Genomic DNA, 20,018 nt, shown 5'->3' on the forward strand with positions numbered 1-20,018 from the left:
ATCTCTGTTCAAACTTCACCTATAATATATAACCAGTACAGTTGGCCCTCCATATCCACTGGTTCAGCATCTGTGGACTCAACCAACTATATATCAAAAACAGTCCAGAAAATTTCCAGAAAGTTCTAAAAAGCAAAACTTGAGTTTCCATGTACCAGCAACTATTTACACAGCATTTACATTGTATTAGGTGTTATAAGTAATCCAGAGATTATTTAAAATATACAGGAGGATATGTTTAAGTTATATGCAAATACTACACCATTTTACATAAGTGACTTGAATATCCACAGATTTTGGTATCTGTGGGTGTCCTGGAATCAATTCCCCACAGACACTGAGGGATGACTGTACGACACTGTCAGTGTAAATCTTTGCCATCCTTGTTAAGCTCTACCTTGCAAATTTAATAAATACGTAGAAATCTGAGGTCAACAATACTATGCATAATTAGTTAGGAGTTTTCTCAGAGAGGAAAAATGATGTAGTAGTCTTTTAAAAACAGAATAGACAATGATCTGGTAATAAATCTGTTCAATCAAGAGTATGAGAAAGAGCTCAGACCTTCTCTTACAGCAAGTAGGAGATGCCTCCTAACAAGACACCTGCTTACTCTTTAATGCGTATGACAGGACAGGGTCCATGTGGCATTAGGTAAAAAAGTTGCTTCCAAGAGATGGACTAGAGTTGAAAGGGCCAATCACAGCCACCAAGTCCTAAGTGGAATATTGTAGCTCAGGGCAAAATGCAGTGGGAATGTAAATATGTAGGTTATAAACACTAGCTAAGGGCAGACAAGCTGATTTGTGTCTGAGGCAGCTCCTAATAAATTTCTGGGTGCCTTTTACAACCTTATCAAACTAGCTGTTCCAAACACAACAGCTGTGTTGTCTGACTTAAATAGGCATAGTAATTAAGTCTTAACAAAATGAGGAGGAGTTGCTGCCATGATAAAAAGCTAAGAGACACAGTCAGAATGTTGGTAAGGGCTTTAAAAAGTGCTAAAAGGAACATGGAACACCGGATAAGTATTCAGAAGGAAGCTGAACAGAAGCCTTGGTGAAAAATAAATGATATTTTCATCAATGCACCAAAGGTCAGAAAAAGAATAGTAGACTTTAGGGCAGGAAAATATCTTACAGTACCTAACCCAAGACTCTCTTTTTTAACATATGAAGAAAATAAGACCCAAGAAAGGGTCTTTGAGACCCTTGTCACTTGAGACTTCTTTATTTACAGTTTAGATTCTTTCCTCCATACTATTTTGGTCTCCTCTACCTGAGTTTCTTGAGGACAGAGACTTTACCTTTCTAGACCATCCTTCCATTCCATAATCCTTGTTTAATGAGGGATTTTGTGGTCATAAACTCTGGCCTCTTAGGCTTCCTCCATGCAAGTCAATCCTTTCCTTCCAGTTCCCATACACCATGCAAAGCAAGCAAATACTAATGCAACATGTTTCTTTTCATGACTTTATAGAGGAAGTAAATAAGCAGCCAGGTCTACCAGCAAATCATTCTGTTGCTCCAAAGATGAAGGAAGAGCCATACAAGCATCATTCCTTGGAGAGACTAAAATTCACTCCTAGAGGAAGATGGAAAGCTAACATGATGTACATGCTACAAAACAAATCTGACAAATCAGGTCTGCTGGTAGGAGAAAAAGCCCACATTATATGGTTGGTAAATATTTGTCCTGAGTCCCAGGTGGGTGATTCACAAATATCAAGTGAGGAATTAATTTGAGAAGGTCATATGGGTAATTTCATCTCATTTTTGATGATATAAATGCCCTTCACTCTCTTAGCAAATATTTATCTACTCTATGCCAAGCACTGATTTAGACACTGAATATATAGTGGTGGAAAAGCCAAAGTCCTTGCCCTTAGTCACTCAAACACAAAGTCATGGTCCTTCTGACCATTTTTTTCTCAGCCCCTCTGTTATTCAGTATGCTGCATCCTTTCAGATGTCTCTTTTATTCCTTTATCCCCTTTATGTTTGTTTCTAGAGCCAGCACATTGAGCCCAGGTTTTCATCATCTAAACCAGTTTTAGAACTGATCTCCCAATTTTCTTTCAATGTAAAATGTATATCCTGGGCTTCCCTGGTGGCGCAGTGGTTGACAGTCCGCCTGCCGATGCAGGGGACACGGGTTCGTGCCCCGGTCCGGGAAGATCCCACATGCCGCGGAGCGGCTGGGCCCGTGAGCCATGGCCGCTGAGTCTGCGCGTCCGGAACCTGTGCTCCGCAACGGGAGAGACCACAACAGTGAGAGGCCCGTGTACCGCAAAAAAAAAAAAAAAAAAAGTACATCCTGACTAGATTATAGTTTTGAAAATCCTTATTTACTCTGATTAGTTCAATTCTCAAAAGCTTCAAATGGCTCCACACAGCCTACCTCAAACTCCCAACCATCAGCCTCTAAGTTCTGGCTCTACCTCTTCTGTCCAAATTTAATCAACAGGAGTACTTTTCAGAAGCAATTTTAAACTGTACTAATATATTTTACCACATGTCCTATGAATTTATACAAAGAGAGAAAAGATTTGTGAGACAAGCAATTCTTTCATTTATGTGGGTTAAGTTAATGGAAAAGTTATTTTAAATCAACATAAAGTAAATAGATTCTAATGTTCCCATAGAAAAATGTCATTACAAATATTTTCACTCTTGACTAAGAAGTTAATACCCAAAATTTTTATTGCAAGTCAAGATAGTGGAAGAAGTGCTGTAAATCAAAACAATATCAGTAGGATTTTCTTTTCTATGGAAATAGCTATACTTCTAACCAAGAACCTACTGAGCACCCCTTCGTGGAACCCACAATCACTGTCTATTGTCAACTATAAGTCACCTCCATGTGCACTGTAAAATATAAAGATTTCTAAAGTATATGTAAGCAATCAAGGTAATACAATCATAAGAATGCATTTAATATGATATGCTATCAAAACTTACACAATTTTCTTTGCTTACTTGATAACTTCTACTTTATTTTCACTGCTGTAAAGCAGAAGGTGAGAGACACCTTCACCAAGGACATAGAATTTAGGAGGTTTACCTTGAGTCAACTCTGAGATCATCTTCAAGAAAGAGAGACCTAGGGCTACTTGTGACTTTTTTCAGTGATACTGACACAGAGATATCTAAATTGTTGGTGCCCATATTTTTCTCTCAAGGAAAATTTTCCTGTAGTAAACTTAAAAGCTTAAGCATTAGAGATTAAAGGTCTTTGTGTCTTTGTAAACTTTCTTGAGCGGCAATATCACTAGCATAATCATCTTATAATAACTAAAAGTGAGCCTCTTGATTAAATTTTAATCTTTTTAATCTCTTGTCACTTCTTACTTCAGAGTGTTAAAAAGACCCAAAATGTGATGGGCAAAGCTAAGCCCAGAGAACTTAGCAGTAAATTTTATTTGGACCAAGTGAAGCAAGGCTCTCCACCTTAGTCACAATTGAGCTGCTAGCTTATAGTTATGGAAGGCAGCCAGCCTTCAACATCTAATCAGTCAGTTAGGTGAATTTTTGTAGATAGATTATATCCTCAGGTTAGTGGCTAATTTTTTTTGACAAACATATGAAACTGTTAGATACAAATGTTTTTGCTCCAGTGTGTATCAAAAGCCTTTAAAATATATGTGTCTGTTGATCAGTAATAGACTCAACAATTTCACTTATAGTATTTTTTCCTAAGAAAATAAGCATCAAGTATGCAAAGATGTATTGATAAGAATGTTCCTCACAATATTGTTTATAACAATGAAGAAAAGGAAATAATCTAAGTGTCCATTATTAAGGAAATAATTAATAAATAAGGATGAATCTAGGCAAAGCAAAACCGTCTCAGACTGAATTCTAGCCAGAAGCAGGGGCCAAAAGGATTTGCATTCAGGTAGTTTATTTTGAGAAGTGAACCCAAAGAAAGGTTGTGAGGGACCAGGAGGAACTGAACAAGGAAGAAGGAAAACCCAATAAAGGTGTATTATCAAACCATAAAATATAGGAAACTGGAGCTTGATCTAACTGGAGGCCTCTAAGGTATCACACAGATTGTGCCTTTCTACGAGATCAGTTTCCTGATTCTCAGGGAACATTTATCCACCAGTTCTCATCCCCCACTAGTGAAGCTTTTCCTATGAGGATTAACATCCTCACACTTCAAGTCTGCCCATGCTCAACTGCTAAATAGGTCCCTGCAGATTTCCCACATGGGGTATGAGAAGCTCAGGGCAGAAAGAGAAACACACAGTGCAGGTAAAGGAGGTATGTGTAAGGTAACACCTGCGCAATGGCTGAAGTAAAACTGGGGCTGAGAGGATGTGAGATATGAGAGCTGGAGGTGTCTAACACAAATACCACATGCCACAAAAGCAATGGCATTGTTCTATTATCTATTGACATGAAAGATGTCTGTTATTGATATGAGAAAAACAAAGTTGTTACAGCAGCTTACATAATACTATATATAGTATGATCCCATTCATTTTAGTTAGCTAGCCTTAGTTTCTATAATACTAACAGAGTCCCTCAAGGTAGATTTTAAAGGGAGGAGGGTGGTTTAGTGGAAGAATCAATGGAGCAATAAGGGAAACAGGAATCTCAGAGAAACCATGGTATAGACAGCCCTCAGGGGGAAGGAAAGCCCCTGAACTTAGGGATAGCTCTGATACTGAGTACTGTCTTCACTTCCCTCTCAGTCTCACTAACAACCTAGTTCTGCTCTTCTCTCAATCTTGATTGGCTCCCTCACCCTATTCTTTGTACCTCTGAATCTCTGCTTCTTCATCTAAGACATCGTTTCTGCCTCTTTACAGCCTTTATGTCCCACTACAATTGTACTGGTTGTTTATAGGTGGCATCCACTCTAACTAGTAGATGAATATGCCATATCATTTGTTAAATATTTTCAATATCAACTGTGTATACACACATGAACACACACGCATATGCATTATGCATTTATGGAGGAGGAGAAGAGACATGGAAGAAAACAGAGAAGAAATCATCAGAGAGAAAAGAACTTGAACCAGAGCCAGTGGAGGAAACTATAACTGTCATTGCACACAAAAATATACAGTTTATGTATACAGCAGCAACACACACACAGAGGAATTTCCTTCAGCCCAATGCCAGAAATAACTCCTTCTCCGTTTAGTCTATACATAGAATGTGGTTAGTAAAAGGGAGAAGAGAGAATATGAAAAAATTTGTTCTCTCCATCTCCAGAGAATGTGTGTTTCCCTGGAGAAAAGTGAGGAGAAAGTAGCTCATTAATATATCTTTCTACAATAATAAAAGCAGCTAGGTACCCAGACTCTTGTAACTAAATATATGAGATCCAGGAAACATAAAGTGCTCATAGCAGCCTCAGCTTTAAGAATTAGATGCTTTACCAGGTTTCCCCATAAGAAATCTGAAGCAGAAGACCTTTCTTATTTATCTTTGCATGTCCCAGCACACAGTAAACAGTCAATATTGGGAAATATTCCATTAAAACTTCAAGTACCTTAAATAAATATTACTTATAGCTGATATCTGTTGTGTTGGCCCCTATATTCATCATGAATCTCCTTAAAAGAACTGCCTTCCCACCAATTTCAGGCCATGTAGTTTAAATGACTTGTCCCCACTCTTAAATCTAAAGGCATGACTGAACTTAGTTAATCAGCAGATTTAATTCTCTCATGCAAAGTGAGTGATTCAAGGATGAGCACATGACCTACTTCAGGCATTGAGAACCAGACCCAGGGCCTTTGATCATCTGTTGAGAATGATAGGTCTTCTCCTCTCCAGTAGATGATTCTGTCTAAGAATGAGGCCTATATGTGGAAGAGAGAGAAGTTGAGGTAAGACGCAGCCCTGGAGATATTTCTGGAGCATCTGTGTCAAGCAACAGTTAATCACCCCACTGTACTTGCCAATTATAAAAACCAATAAATTCCCTTTTTGATTAAAATCTTTTAGGTTAAACTTTCTTCACTTTCAACCAAAAGAAACTTAACTGATACACTGCTTATTACATACAGATGCTAACTGGTTTCTACGATTTCTTCCAGGAATACATTTAGATCAGACCCAGTCAGAAATAAGCCTTTTGCCAATAGAGTATTCTCTAAGGGAGCCTTTTATTTTCCTGGTTTTGAATGCTCTGGACTCTGGGTCCCTAAATCTTGAGTTTAATTGATTCAACTGTATTCTTATAGTATAGATATTTATTTATAAAAAGACCTTACATGATCTAAATTTCAGAACTTTATGAGGACTTGTTGAGAATGATAACTTACCTTTTGTAATGAGACCATTAGAACTCTAAAAATGTTAACTACATTTGGCTGCCAAAACAGTCTCTATTTTTGTCCAGATTTCTCTTTTCCTTTCATTGTCCAAGCCAGTCCTCTACTTTTTTCATATTAGGTATGGGGTAGCACATTACTTCTCAATATCAGGGTCCTTATTCATATCCATTAGGGTTATTTGCAGTCTCTATCTACAGTGCCTCTAAATTCACTTTAAAATACCAAGTCCTTATTAATAACACTCTTAAAGAGGTCTCACCAGGCCTTCCTAGTACTTCAGACAATTTTTAGCTCTATGGTTCTTCCCAATTTAAAAACAAAATGAATTTCACAAACAGAATTGAAATGTCAAATTTTACTACCATCTGGATTTTAAAACTGCAAGAAAAACTAGGTTTGGGTTGCTTTATTTTTGTAGCCAAAGTGAATGTATTACAGTACATTTGTTTTCAGACCATTTATCTCTTTATCCTGCATTTCACTTCAGGGGAATAAGGTATTCAAGTGAAAAAAAGGAGACCATCCAGAAAATTCTAAGAGGGAGCCTATAAAATTCAGTATTGCATTCGATATAATGGAAGAAAAATCTTCCAGCTTCTCTTCATCATCATCATGAGGATAAACCCGATCTGCTCACTGCACTGAATTTAGAACCGTGAATGTGAGTTAACAACTTGGCTCTGCTCCTCTAGGGGCTTACAGTCTGATAAGTACAGACATAAAGGATATATGGGCAACTTAACAAAGGCTTTATGGTCCATCCTTTTAAAGCACAATGTAGCTCCAGTGCCTCCGGGGAAGGAGAAAGAATGGCAGCAGCTGAGATACATCAGGTGGGATAGATCTGACAATGGAGGAGAGGCATGATGAGGGAGGTGAGTTTAAGTCACTCCTGCCTTGGGTAGCAAAGACATCACTTCAGGGAAGAGCCCGGCACTGTGACACATGCAAAAGGTAGCTGAATGATCCTTTGCACTAGAAGACCCCCTACAGAGCATATCATTTGATCCTCTCAAGAACCCTAGCGAGAAGCAGGTCAAGGACTTGTGGACAAAGAATGTTGCCTGCGATTGCAGTAAACAAATGTTGCAGCCATCAAGGCTTCAGCCACTGCAACCATCCCCAAGGGTGCACCCTGAGGGGAACTCAGGACTGAGATAAACAGGATACTGGCCTGAGATAGTTAAGGTGCATATCAAAGGAATAGTTTCAATAAGCCCAGACTCTTGCATCTTCCCATACATAGAAAAGCACTAAATTAATTAACTAGAGATATCTGGTTTTTCTTTAATTAGCAGTAATCTTTTGATGTTCAACTGCCTGGTTTTTTGTTTGTTCTGCAAAAACTCCTATATATCCTGGTTCCTTTCTTACCTCTTTGGAACAGTCCCTCAGGGCTATCTGAGAGGCTGTATCCTGGGATTAAGTCCTCAGTAAGGAGGACAAGAAACAGTCTGTCTGAAGGCACAGATAAAAGTGAAAAGGAAAGGTGATATGTTTAGAGAGTGAAATGAAGTCTACCAAGACTTGACCAGAGAAAGCAGCAAAAAGGTAAACTAAAGTAGGCAGGGCCCAGATTATAGAGAGCTGTACACTGTGCTAGGACTATGGTTGTTATCCTAAAGTAATGGAAAGCCAGTAAGAGTTCTAACCAGAAGAGTGATACAAATAGACTTACACTGATAAAAGATTATCCAACTCCAGAGAAGAAAATGAACAGAAGGGACGGAGGGCAGGCCTAGAGTAAAACACCAATTGAGAAGATATTGTAATAATGGAGCTTGAATCAGAGGAAAAAGAAGTCATACTTATAAGGACACTAAATAGAATTGACCAAAAAGCTCTAACTATCTCAACTAAAGGAAGGAAACTCATCTTCTCATAAAACAGGAAGGTCCAAGGAGTAGGCTTAGGCGCAGCTGGATCCAAGGATTCACATGAAGTCAACAGGTCCTCCTCTCCATGACACAAACCTATATTGGAAATATATCACTTCTTGCTGCCCAAAACCATTTTTATAGTTTTATAGTTTTCCACATTGTGAATCCTGCCTTCCAAAAGTAGAATATAAAAAATTACATTTACCAGACTCCTTTGCAGCTAGAGCAAAATGATATGATCTACGCTTTGCCAGATACAACCATACAAGACTTGCAGTGCTGGCCTTGCACTGGGAAAATGATTGAGTTTCTGACAATATCAGTGGTCAAGTTGTCTTATTCTCCTGGGGCATCAATGGCACAGATTTTGGTATCAGTTTCAGGGTTGGGGGCATGTTAAGTAGCAGTAGGTAGTAGGAATGTTGCTTCTGCTAGAATAATTTTTCAATGAAGTTAGGCATTGTTCTCAGCTCTACTGTTCCTGGTTGCAAAGAACATGGCAATGAAATATCAAGCCTGTTTTCCAGTAATCCTGGAAATTCCTCAAGCTACCTAATATTTTTTAATAAATTCATTTTTGTTTAATTTAGCTGGACTATCTGGAATTGATTCTGATGTTCACAACCAAGAATGCTGACTATTATACCACTCACTTCTTCTTGGCTACTTTTATGTGTTGGCCTCATTCTTCTCATGTTGACTTTCTCCACATGGCAGAGAAAAGAGCCACCAACAGCTAGTAATTGGCAATTTCCAGCTCCATGACCCAAAAGGCAAGTCCCCTGTCACCTCAGCACCAAATAAAAGAGTGAGGGGAATAATAACAGCTGCCATTAATACAGCACAGTAATATATAGCACTAATATAACAGACACCTTTCAAGATATTCTACATATATTAACTCATTCAATCTTTACAATAGTAGGTGCTATGATTTTCCCTCATTTTTCAAAGAGGGAAATGATGCACTAAATTCCTGCATACAGATAGGAGTGACAGAATCAGAATTTGAACCCAAGCTATTTGATTCCAGAGTCTCTGCTCCCAATTCTGGGGTATTCCAACATAGATGTTGAGTAAAGAACAAGTACCAGCAAAAGTCCAAAAAGGTCAACCCCTGGGGTAGGAAGAAAGAGAAAAATGTGGTAGCTTAGAGAAGAAACAGTTTCAAGAAAGAAGGAGATATTTATCTACTCAAGCAAGAATCAGCAGTTAGTCTTCAAAATATGTCATATATTCAATTATCAAGAGATCTCTGAGAAATTTCAAAATGGTAAAGCTGCATCTATGAAGGAGTCAAAATGAGTTGTCAATAGGATTTCATTACCTATTTACAGTCATCACTTCAGAATTATTCTCTACCATGTTTCATTTGTGAAGCAAACAATAAACATTATTAAATGTGAAAAGAAGATGAAGGGGGAGGAGGAAGAAAGAGAGGTCAACTCTGTTAGATGTTAGTGAGAGGTTGAATGAAATTATGATAGAAAACTGACCATTAGATTGATAGCTGGTAGATTAGATGGTACTAAAAGGACCAATTTCAAAAGAGTGGTGGGTAAAAAAAGTGCCCATGCAATGGGCTTATGAAAAGAAAAATGGGAAGTGAAAAAGTAGAGACAGTATAAACAAGTAATTTGTGGATTGTGTAAAGAAAGGGAGAGAAATGGAACATAGGAGGGGTATGCAGGGCCAAGGGAGGTTTATTTTTAAAGGTGATCCATAATAATACATCTTTGTATTGTGTTAGGAATAATTAAATGATGAAAGAAAAAACAAAAATGAAAGAGAGAATATAACTCCAGTATTGAAGTCCTTAAGTAAACAAGCAGGATGTGATCCAAGATACCGAAGGAGGTGTTGGATGTTAAGAGCGAAACACTACTCCCAGTGTAACAGAAGGAAAAGTAAAATACATGGAGTGTATAGATGCATGTATGTTTCAGGAAGGGGGACCCCTTCCAGGGCCCGAGAGTGGGCTTTTGTCTAACACTCAGGAATGAATTGTCTGAGGAGACACACGTGCTGACAAAGCAAGAGACCTTATTGGGAAGGGGTACCCGAGTGGAGAGCAGGAGGGTTAGGGAACCCCAGAGGACTGCTCTGCCACGTGGCTCACAGTCTCGGGTGTTATGGGAATGGGGTTAGTTTCTGGGTTGTCTCTGGCCAATCATTCTGACTCAGGGTCCTTCCTGGTGGCACACACATTGCTCAGCCAAGATGGATTCCAGTGAGAGGGATTCTGGGAGGTTGGCAGGACATATGGACTGGAGTCTCCTCTCTCCTTTTGACCTTCCCTGAATTCTTCTAGTTGGTAGTAGCTTGTTAGTTCCACATTCCTTACCAGGACCTCCTTTTTAAGATAACTCATGCAAGTGGTTACAATGTTGCCTGGCCAGGGCAGGCAGTTTCAGTCAGTGTTTCCCCTAACAAATCCCCCCTGAGAGACTTCATACTCAAGATACTTCTTGGGAATTGGGGCAGAGGTCTCTTTCTTCTGTAACTACTTCCTGCTAAGAGTGGGCATAGTCCTGCCTAGTACAGTAGAAGTCTCTCGCTACCTGATCTAAATCGAGGTATTCTGTGCCCAAAACTGGCATTCACCCCTGTAGTAACAACAATTTAGCTGAAACTGTTGGACCCTGTCAGGATGAACCTTGTAAGCAGCTGAAACAGACGAGGGCCAAACAGGAGGCCTAACAGGATGGTCATCACCAGGCCCAGAAAAGGAAGGCAAAATTTGGGGTGAGGTCTGCAGAGTGTGTGACTTTCTTCTGATCGATTGGTAGTGAGGTAACAGGGCAGTGCTCCAGGAATCTTGTGCTCAGCCTGAAGTTAACATCCTCCACCTGAGTGGAGGCCTTAGTTCCTGCAGAAGAACTCAAAGATATTGTTATGCATACTCCTTGAGGTGGAACCAGGACCCTGCCCCAAGGCTGTACCACCACTTCATGGCTCCTCCCCTGCTTTTGCATCCCCTCCCTTCCCTGATTAGCAACTGTTTGAATCTGTCCTTTGGAACTCAGGGAAGGTCAAGGAGGCTGAGTGAAGCCTATATCCTACAAACATGAAACAGGAGACACAGAAAGGATTTGTACTCTGGAGCCCCCCAGAGTCCTGCTCAGTTTCAGTTCAGGGAACTGGGCAACAACAGTGCTGGCCACTTCCTGCTACAACAGGGCATAGTCCTGCCTGAATCTGGAGAATAGACACTGAACTGGAAATATTTCTGATTTCCAAGTCCTGGTTCTGAGTCTTGCACGATTAAAATCTCAATCCCTTGGTCTGCCATTTTGGTGTAACAGACCCAATTAGAAGTAGTTGGAGGAGTGACAACAGGATTTTAATAGGCAAAATAAACCTCATTTCTTTTCAGGAGAATAAGCCTAAAACACAGTCTGGACCTGGTGCTTTGGGGAGACTTGTAGCCAGGTAGCCAGTTATCTAGTTTTATTGAGGTAGGTTTTAACTTTTAATGTGGTATTAACACATAGATAACAGGTGCTATTGGTCATCATACATGTCTCTCTTTCTGTTAATGTATGATCTAAAGGAATTCCGTTGTCTAAAAATGTAATAGTTACAAGAGGAGACCTTTAAAAAGTAAGGTTGCAGTTACCAGCTGCCAGCAGACATTATTTTGAGAATGGCTGGTGGCATCCAAGTCTGACACAGCTCAGAAAACTCAAGTTCTTAGCAATACAAGGACTTGTCTGAAATCACACCCACAGTGTCATCTAGTTATTTCTTTGGATGTCTAAACCATAGCTACTCCATTTTGACTTTTAATTGTAATATTCTCCTTAATAGCCAAAGCAGATGTCACCATTAATGATGTTAGTGTTTCTCTAGGTATAAGAAGATGCAAGAATTTGGGCTCAAAGAATCTTCTCCTGAAAATATCTAACTATCTGAAGGCCTGTTCTGCCAGTTTTTCCCGGAGCACAGACTGCCTCATTCCTGATTTCCACTCTGAACTCCTTTCAGGGGGTGTTGAAGGTCAGCAGCTGCAGTGGCTCATGATTTAACCTTTGTAGAGGCAGACAGCAAGTGCAAATGGCAAGTGCCAATTTCCAGTCAACAGGGCCCCTTCATGGCCATAAATTTGACCATGGTTTGGGGGGCATTTCATGACCATTTCATTCCATGGTGCTAGGAATGCTCATTCCCAGGCCTGGCAAAGAGTTTTCTGATAGGCTACTCAATGTGCTATTACTGGACTAGGCCTTAGGAGTAGCCAAAAAGTCTCTGGACCACCTGTCTTACTAGTCTCTTACAGTGCAGGAAAAGATTCCCTCTTGTTGCTTCTCCTCATATCTAGAGTTACACTATTACCATCATTGATCTTACATGGAACCATATATCATCATTTTATCAGAGGCTCAGTCACACATTTGGTAATGTAAGAAACAACAATTTTGTAAAACAGGTGAAATACAAATAACACAGCTAGCAGTATTAGTGAAGTCATAAGTAAGAATTAAGCGAGCTTCTATTATGTGTGGCCCAGTATATCCCAGGTTGTCTGACTTAATCTGTTCTGTACCAATCCTTTATCTTTAAGGTATATTATATATTGGCACTGTCCATAAGGCACCCAGCCCAGTTTCCTAATGTTACTAGACTGATTATCCCTAGTATGATTTAATTGTTCCCAACACAGAGGAGCCTTTAAACTTAAATTACCATGGCCTGGTGTTAACTACATAAATCCATCCCATAATTGTGGGAGGTCTTATTCCTTGGCTGAAATTTTGCTTGTTGCTATGATTGAGCCTGAGTAATAAAGAAAAATTTATGGCCGGAGTCAGAGTGGGATCATTAATTGGCTAGGTGAGGGGATCCCACCTAGTAATAATAATAGTGGCCTCAATAGGACTATAATTACTCTCTTCTAGAAAAAATTTCCTAAGAGCCAACCAATAAGAGCCTTGGAGTAGAGAAATCCACCAAGGTAACCCAGAAGTACTAGACACAGGTAATTGGCCACAAACCCAACAACTGGATTGATTTTTAAAACTAGCATAGGATCGTGCCCATGACAGGAAAACATTTGAATCATATGCAAGGGTCCAAGAAGTCAAGAAAACATTATAAATGATCATACGAGTCAGGTCCAGGATCTTGGGCAAGCTGTCTACTTCTGATGTCGTCTTCTTCTCATCCTGGTATGAGTGTAGTTTCTCTTTTGTTTGAGCGTTGTTTTAAGGTGATTTTGAGGTCAGCCACCCTCTCCATAGGCCAGTCCAGTGCAGGGGCCCTTTGTGAGTGGAAATTAATCCAGGAGTCAATTCCCTTCAGTTTCACTGTGCATGAGCTAGTTAAGAGTACCTGATAAGGGTCCTTCTGTCCAGGTTGGAGAGAGTCTTTAAATTATGTCTGTTCCAGCATGCATAATCTCCTGGTTGCAGGTCCTGGGGCATCTGATCTTCATTCAAAGATAGACTACTGAGATAGACTTGAGAAACAAACTTAGAGTGTCCTTCAATTAAACTTTACATTTATATAACATGACAGCAAGGAACTACCTGGGAGGTAAGTCTTAATAAATACAAACCCTCCATTAACAAAACCAGAATTTAATATTCACTGAAACATAATCTTTTTCTCTCTAAAATTACCCTCAATTTTACCAAATATAACCAAATTAAGAGTAATTTGCAAAATAAGTCTGGTCTCAATAAACTTGGCCTGATGATTTATATAACTATAATTCATGATATAGACTTTTTGTGTGTGTGTGTGAAACTTTTATAAGGAGTCTCAGACTGAACTTTTAAAAAATCTCTCAGGGCTAGGAAAGTCATGCCAAGGGCTTATCACACATTTTGCCTAATAGATCTAGGAGAATTCCTACCTTTTCAAGGTCCCCAAAATAGCTTGAGATTCCTGTACCTGTTAGTAAGGTAGCTTTCCTAATTTACCTGATAAAGCTGTTGAGAACATAAGAGTTTCCAACCTCTGGAGGGAGCAGATAGAGAGAAAAGATAAATGTTTCAATTCTGCTTACAAATGTTTAATTTACTAAATTACTGTATATCATAATTAGTTTGAGGGGAAGGTTTTTCTTACACCTGGAAAATGTAGATTCAAACCAGGAAATTTTCAGATAGAAACCATAAAAATTATAACCATATTCACCAGTTCACTCAGTCCTTTTGTTAAGTTTTTATGAAGCCGTCAGGTTTTTCATTAGAATTCTTCAATTTTTTACCCAGTTCAGCATCACGGTCTGAAAGTCCGAAACTTGTATTTATCCAAAAGTCTTTTCTATAAATCTTCTTGAAGAGGAATCATTTTTTCTTTTGCAAAGGCATCAGAATAAAACCATGACTGTCTATAATGACAGAAGACTTAAGAAGGCATATTTAAAATCTGATTACAATGCAATTGACAAAGTAACTTGGTTATTGCTGTGACATACAACACTTTCAGATAATAACTAGAATTATGACTGACAACATTTTACCAGGACATGACAGAATTTTAGGAACTCCATATAATTCCTAGAACATCTATATTAGTAACATTTACCATACAATATAACCTAAGAATATTTGTTATTCATTTGACAATACTTCTCATGTAATTTAACATACAAAATGAACTTAATTAGTTTAATATTTCTCTTTGGGATGTTTCAGGAGCCCTTTGAAGCATTGCAAAGTTAGCTAGAGGTCAATGAAACTTCATTACAATTTGATTTGGGAAGCTTTATCAAAACAATATCAAAAAGGGTTTAGAACACTCAGTCAGATAGGATCATAGTCACTGTGAAACAATAGTTATTCACTTAGCCGAAGTGACAAAAGATTTCAAAGACAAATACAGAACAGATCACTTAAAAGGTAAAGAAACTTAAAATCTGTTATCAAAGGGAGTTCAACATTTTAAGAAAATTTGTCTCTTAACAGAGAGAAAAGCCAAATTCAAGTTTAACATCAGCTTACTTTTAAAATTCACTCACCCAATTAAATTTATTTTAAACTTAGTCAATCCTGCCATCCACAAACCCTCCATCACTTTCTTTAACCTTATTAGTCTATCCCCCATTTTCTTCTCCATCCAGAACCAGCTCTATGACAGACTCACTTACTCTTCCCTTATTAAAATGTAATTCCATTCCTCATACCATCTTCACTGAAAACACATTTCCTACTTCATACTCAAATGCTTCCTTTATTATTTTTATTAGCCCTAATTACATGTTTAAATGAGTCCTCAAATCTTAATTTCTAGTGAAAACTAAGAAGTAAGCAATTATGAACTGTCTTACATTAGCACTCTGTAGATTGGTAAACATAAATACCAGTGATGATTTCTAAAATCATTTGTTTTCTTATAGAGAGCATCTCAGGGTGGCACCAAACATATTCACTAATAGTCTTAAATACCTGTAGTTTCTCTGTTTAGTAATTGATGTCTTTAATTTCTATTAAACCTAGGTACAATAAAGGTATTATACTTAATGTTGATGACTCTAAAGACATGCCTGTATTAATTAGATTAGCAAACTAAGTTTAATACCAGATATTAATTTAATACTTTAATATTTCCCACTTCACATGAACCTAAAATTAATTCTGGCCAGTTATATTCTATATTTTCCAGAATTTATATAAGCACTTAACTTCCTCTAAGCCAGTTAAGTAGAGCTCATTGACAGATTTTGATAATACCATCCAAAAGGACAGACATATATAATATATATAATGCACAGAGACATATAGCCAAACACAACCAGAAATCTCATAGCTTAACAGAACCAGAATTTCCTGTTTCACAAGGCAGAATGGGCTTCACAAATCACAACACAGAATACAAAGTATAAAACACACACAGGCCTGGCTGTCCTAATCAGACACTCTTTTAAATACCAGATTGCAGTCTCTCAGAAAACCTCCTACAGAGACACAGAACTTCAGATCCAAGTACTAACAGAGTAAACGGAAATATCTCAGGTCTTCAAAGATTTCAAAGGGAGGAAAGGAGGCCAGATTGAAAGATGAGGGGAAGGGGGGAAAAGGGGGTGGCCTTACGGACATCTCCTGCCACCTGCAGATGCCCAGGCATTACAGGACTTTTCCCTGGGCTTCCAGGAAGGGAGGACGGGAACTCGGCCCTACCAGAAACTAGATACCAGATACCAGACCAGAACCAGAATTCGAGTTCTCTGCTTACCGGAGGTGATCAGGCTCCAACCCTCGGATCAGGCTGAGGCCCTTCAACCAGACGCTGGCGTCCAGGACCAGGACAGAAATAAAAAGGGTAAGATAGGAGGCGTTGAAAATAGGGAAGTTCGGAAAAGAGGTCAATAAAGTCTCTTGTTCCTTACCCAGTCGGGGCATTCTGGCCAGTCGTCCACGTCAGGAAGAGACCAGGGACAAAAAGGTCCCAGTTGCAGCCGCAAGGTCTGATCCGTCGGCGGGCAAGCTGGTCTCCGAGTACCCCAAGTTGTCAGGATGTCAGTCGTAGCAAAGAAGAGGCCTTGCCAGAGTAGCCATTTGTTGCAGGAAGGGGACCCCTTCCAGGGACCGAGAGTGGTCTCTTGTCTAACACTCAGAAATGAACTGTCTGAGACATACGTGCTGACAAAGCAAGAGACTTTATTGGGAAGGGGCACCTGAGTGGAGAGCAGGAGGGTTAGGGAACCCCAGAGGACTGCTCTGCCACGTGGCTCACAGTCTCGGGTGTTATGGGAATGGGGTTAGTTTCTGGGTTGTCTCTGGCCAATCATTCTTACTCGGGGCCCTTCCTGGTGGCATGCACATCATTCAGCCAAGATGGAGTCCAGCAACAAGGATTCTGGGAGGTTGGCAGGACATATGGACTGGAGTCTCCTCTCTCCTTTTGACCTTTCCTGAATTCTTCTGGTTGGTAGTAGCTTGTTAGTTCCACATTCCTTACCAGGACCTCCTGTGTAAGATACTCATGCAAGTGGTTACTATGTTGCCTGAGCAGGGAGGGTGGTTTCAGTTAGCATTTCCCCTAACACTGATAGGAAGTTTTAGTGATAGGAATATGGGATAGTACTTAGTTAAATGCATTTAACTGGTTAAGATTATAAAGGGAATGAAAGTATAGAGGTTTGAGAAGATAGGTTGTCCTAGAGTGTAGCAGAGTGAACGTTACAGGAAACTACAATATAATAGCTTGTCTGGCAGCATTGGATACTATTTGGGATTTAGGGTGGATAACTTTAGACAAGCCCAGTCAGCATGGTTGTATAAACTTTCTCTACAAACATCACTTGCTCAGATGTAGTCACAGCATAGGATAATTGGGTTTCACAAGGTTGGTTTTTTTCAAATGAATGCTATGGAGAGAGAGAGGGACAATGAAGTTCAGCTTTTCTGCAAAGTTGTGACTAAAATGCCAGATCATAAAAAGTAGCTGAACAAGAAGGTAAATGATAATATGAAAGAGAAGAAAAAATTTTAAAATAAAAAGCATAGAGTCAGTGGATTGAATGTCCCTATGGTGTCAAAGAATAGTTCCAAGGGAGCTAGTAGGAGTGAGACTGATGCTCCAAAGGTGGTGATCAGACAGTGGGACAAAATGTGCTGTCCAGAGATTTTGAAGAAGGAGAGGCTATCGGTAATAACTACCAATAATATCCATGGTGTGAAAATGGCAATGACCAGCTGCAGTAGGGTGGAGGAGATTACTGGAGTTGAGAAGTTCAAAAAATTAAGAGACCAAGGTGCTGAGTGGACCATCTACATAGTTAAGTTGATTGTAGGAATAAACAAAGACAGTAAACCAAATGATAAAATCACCAAAGAATGATGGCAAAGAGATTCTGGAAGATGATTTAGGAGAGATATTAGGTGGTAAAGTCTGAAGACATGAGCTCAATGGACTTGGGGTTTTCAAAGTCCAAAGAAGGATAGATGGTTTGGCAGGATGAATAGGAAAGAAGAAGACAACTATTCTACCTACAAGTCCTGAGACAAATAAGAGGTGAAAGAAAAGACATCTTCCATTTGAGTGGGACAGCCAGGTTTCAATTAGAAGAAGAAGGCAAAGCAAATGTTCAGAGAAGAGTCTGGAACACAGGAGAGTTTGCTGATGGCAAACCAGAAATCCCAGAAAGTACAGTGGAGAAATTTGAAAATTATGGGGAAGCATAGGAAATGGAGCCAGATTAGGGAGGTAGAAAGCAGTGTCAAGATATGTAACATGTGGTGATGACCTGGGAGGTTGCTGGTAACTGGAATATGGGGTGTGTTGGGAGTAGTCCCAAAAAGCTGGAGGAAGGTGAGTGACCAGAGTCATCCAGAGTATTTACCTGGGAGGTGTGGGGTCATTGTTTACTATCTCATCAGGGGTGTCTGGGGCTGGGGAATTGAAGAGGGTCTCCTTGGGGAACAGGTCATTTTAGTCAGTAGGCTGTTCAATGAGCAGAGCTGGCTGGGAAGGAGCTATTTCACTGAGAGTACTAGTTGCTGTTGAGTCCTCCAAACCCTGGTATCTCCCTTCATTGCACTGTTGTCACAACCTGAGCACCAGTGGGCTGTTGGTTGCTCCCCCAGATGGGAGGGGTAAACAGAAGGGTCATAGTCTATCTCAGGGCAGAAAGTTTTATGGCAACTGGGTAATGAGGCCAGGTGAGAAGCTAGAGCCACTAGTTTCTCTTCTTCTGAAGAGGTACAGGAGATTTTAAGTGTTTTCTTGTCACCAGGAATTCTAGCCTTTAACCAACAAGTTTCCTTTGCTCCATTTTGTCCCATTACCCAAATTTTGTCTCTTTGGACTCCAGAAAAGTTCTCTTCTTCCCTAACCATTATTTTAACAAATGATACAAGATAGGTATAATTGAACTGTCTTCATGCAACATTTCAAAAAAACTCCAATGATATTTGAAACTTCAGATAACTACTGTTCCCTTATCACCTTTGTTCCCATTCCCATCAAAACAAAACAAAATATAGGTAGAGAAAGACACATGACAAATAGATAGATAGATAGATAGATAGATAGATAGGTAGATAGATAGAAAGGATAGGCAGACTAACAGGTGGATAGACAGATGGATGATAGCTAATAGATGAACGAGAAAAGAGAAGGAAAGGAAAGGAAGAGAACAGAAAAGAGAAGAGGAGAGGAAAGGAGGGGAGGGGAGGGGAGAGGAGAGGTAGGAGAAGAGATAAGATTTGGGTAACCCTTTGAGGGCTAAAAAAATGTCTAGGTATTCTTTGGACTAATCCAGTCTTACAGTCTTGTGAAAAGGATAATCTTATTTAGAAATCTAATTAGCAAAATGAAAGCTAATTTCCAAATTCCTCAACTTCTACATCCAAAAAATTAGTACAACTTCCAGACTAATGTAGATTTGAAGTAGGAAAGGCCTAAAGGAACAGTTAGAAGGCCACTTTGGTATTGTCTTCCTAACATCCGAATCAGAACTGTTCTTAAAATCCCTGGGGTAAAAGAATCAGTTCAGAGGCAAAGCCAGAGAGTTTTGTCCAAAGATCTGCTATAAATAGAACATGAACCCTGATCTTGCCAGGGAAACAAGATTCTTAAATCAGGGTTAATCTCACTATTATGATGAGACACTGTCATTGTCTCTCAGGAAGGATCAGTCAGTGGCTTACGGCAGCTCAAGAAGGGAATCAGGAGCAGTTCCAAGGGCCACGCCTAAGGCCACTTAAAATTCCCATAGTGATTTGATCCCCTCAGTGGCCCAAAAAACTTCCCCTATTCTCCCTTTAAATAAGCACTGTGGTTTTATTCTTGGTTATAGAACCTATAGGACATTCCAGAGACTCAGATGAGAAAGTAGACATATCCTGGACCAAAAGTTCTCACACTTTGATGTACATGTGAATTCC

General features: G+C 39.5%; 1 long non-coding RNA gene across 1 annotated transcript in view; it reads right to left on the reverse strand.

The window, feature by feature from the left end:
* Nucleotides 1-20,018, reverse strand: part of LOC307185293 — a 170,318-nt gene that overhangs the window by 108,546 nt on the left and 41,754 nt on the right. The window contains exon 6 of the long non-coding RNA XR_013827947.1: nucleotides 5,729-5,824. This is a non-coding gene — a long non-coding RNA (uncharacterized lncRNA). The remainder of the gene's footprint in view (nucleotides 1-5,728; nucleotides 5,825-20,018) is intronic.

The sequence above is a fragment of the Stenella coeruleoalba genome, assembly GCF_951394435.1.
Source record: "Stenella coeruleoalba genome assembly, chromosome: 4".
Taxonomy (NCBI): domain Eukaryota; kingdom Metazoa; phylum Chordata; class Mammalia; order Artiodactyla; family Delphinidae; genus Stenella; species Stenella coeruleoalba.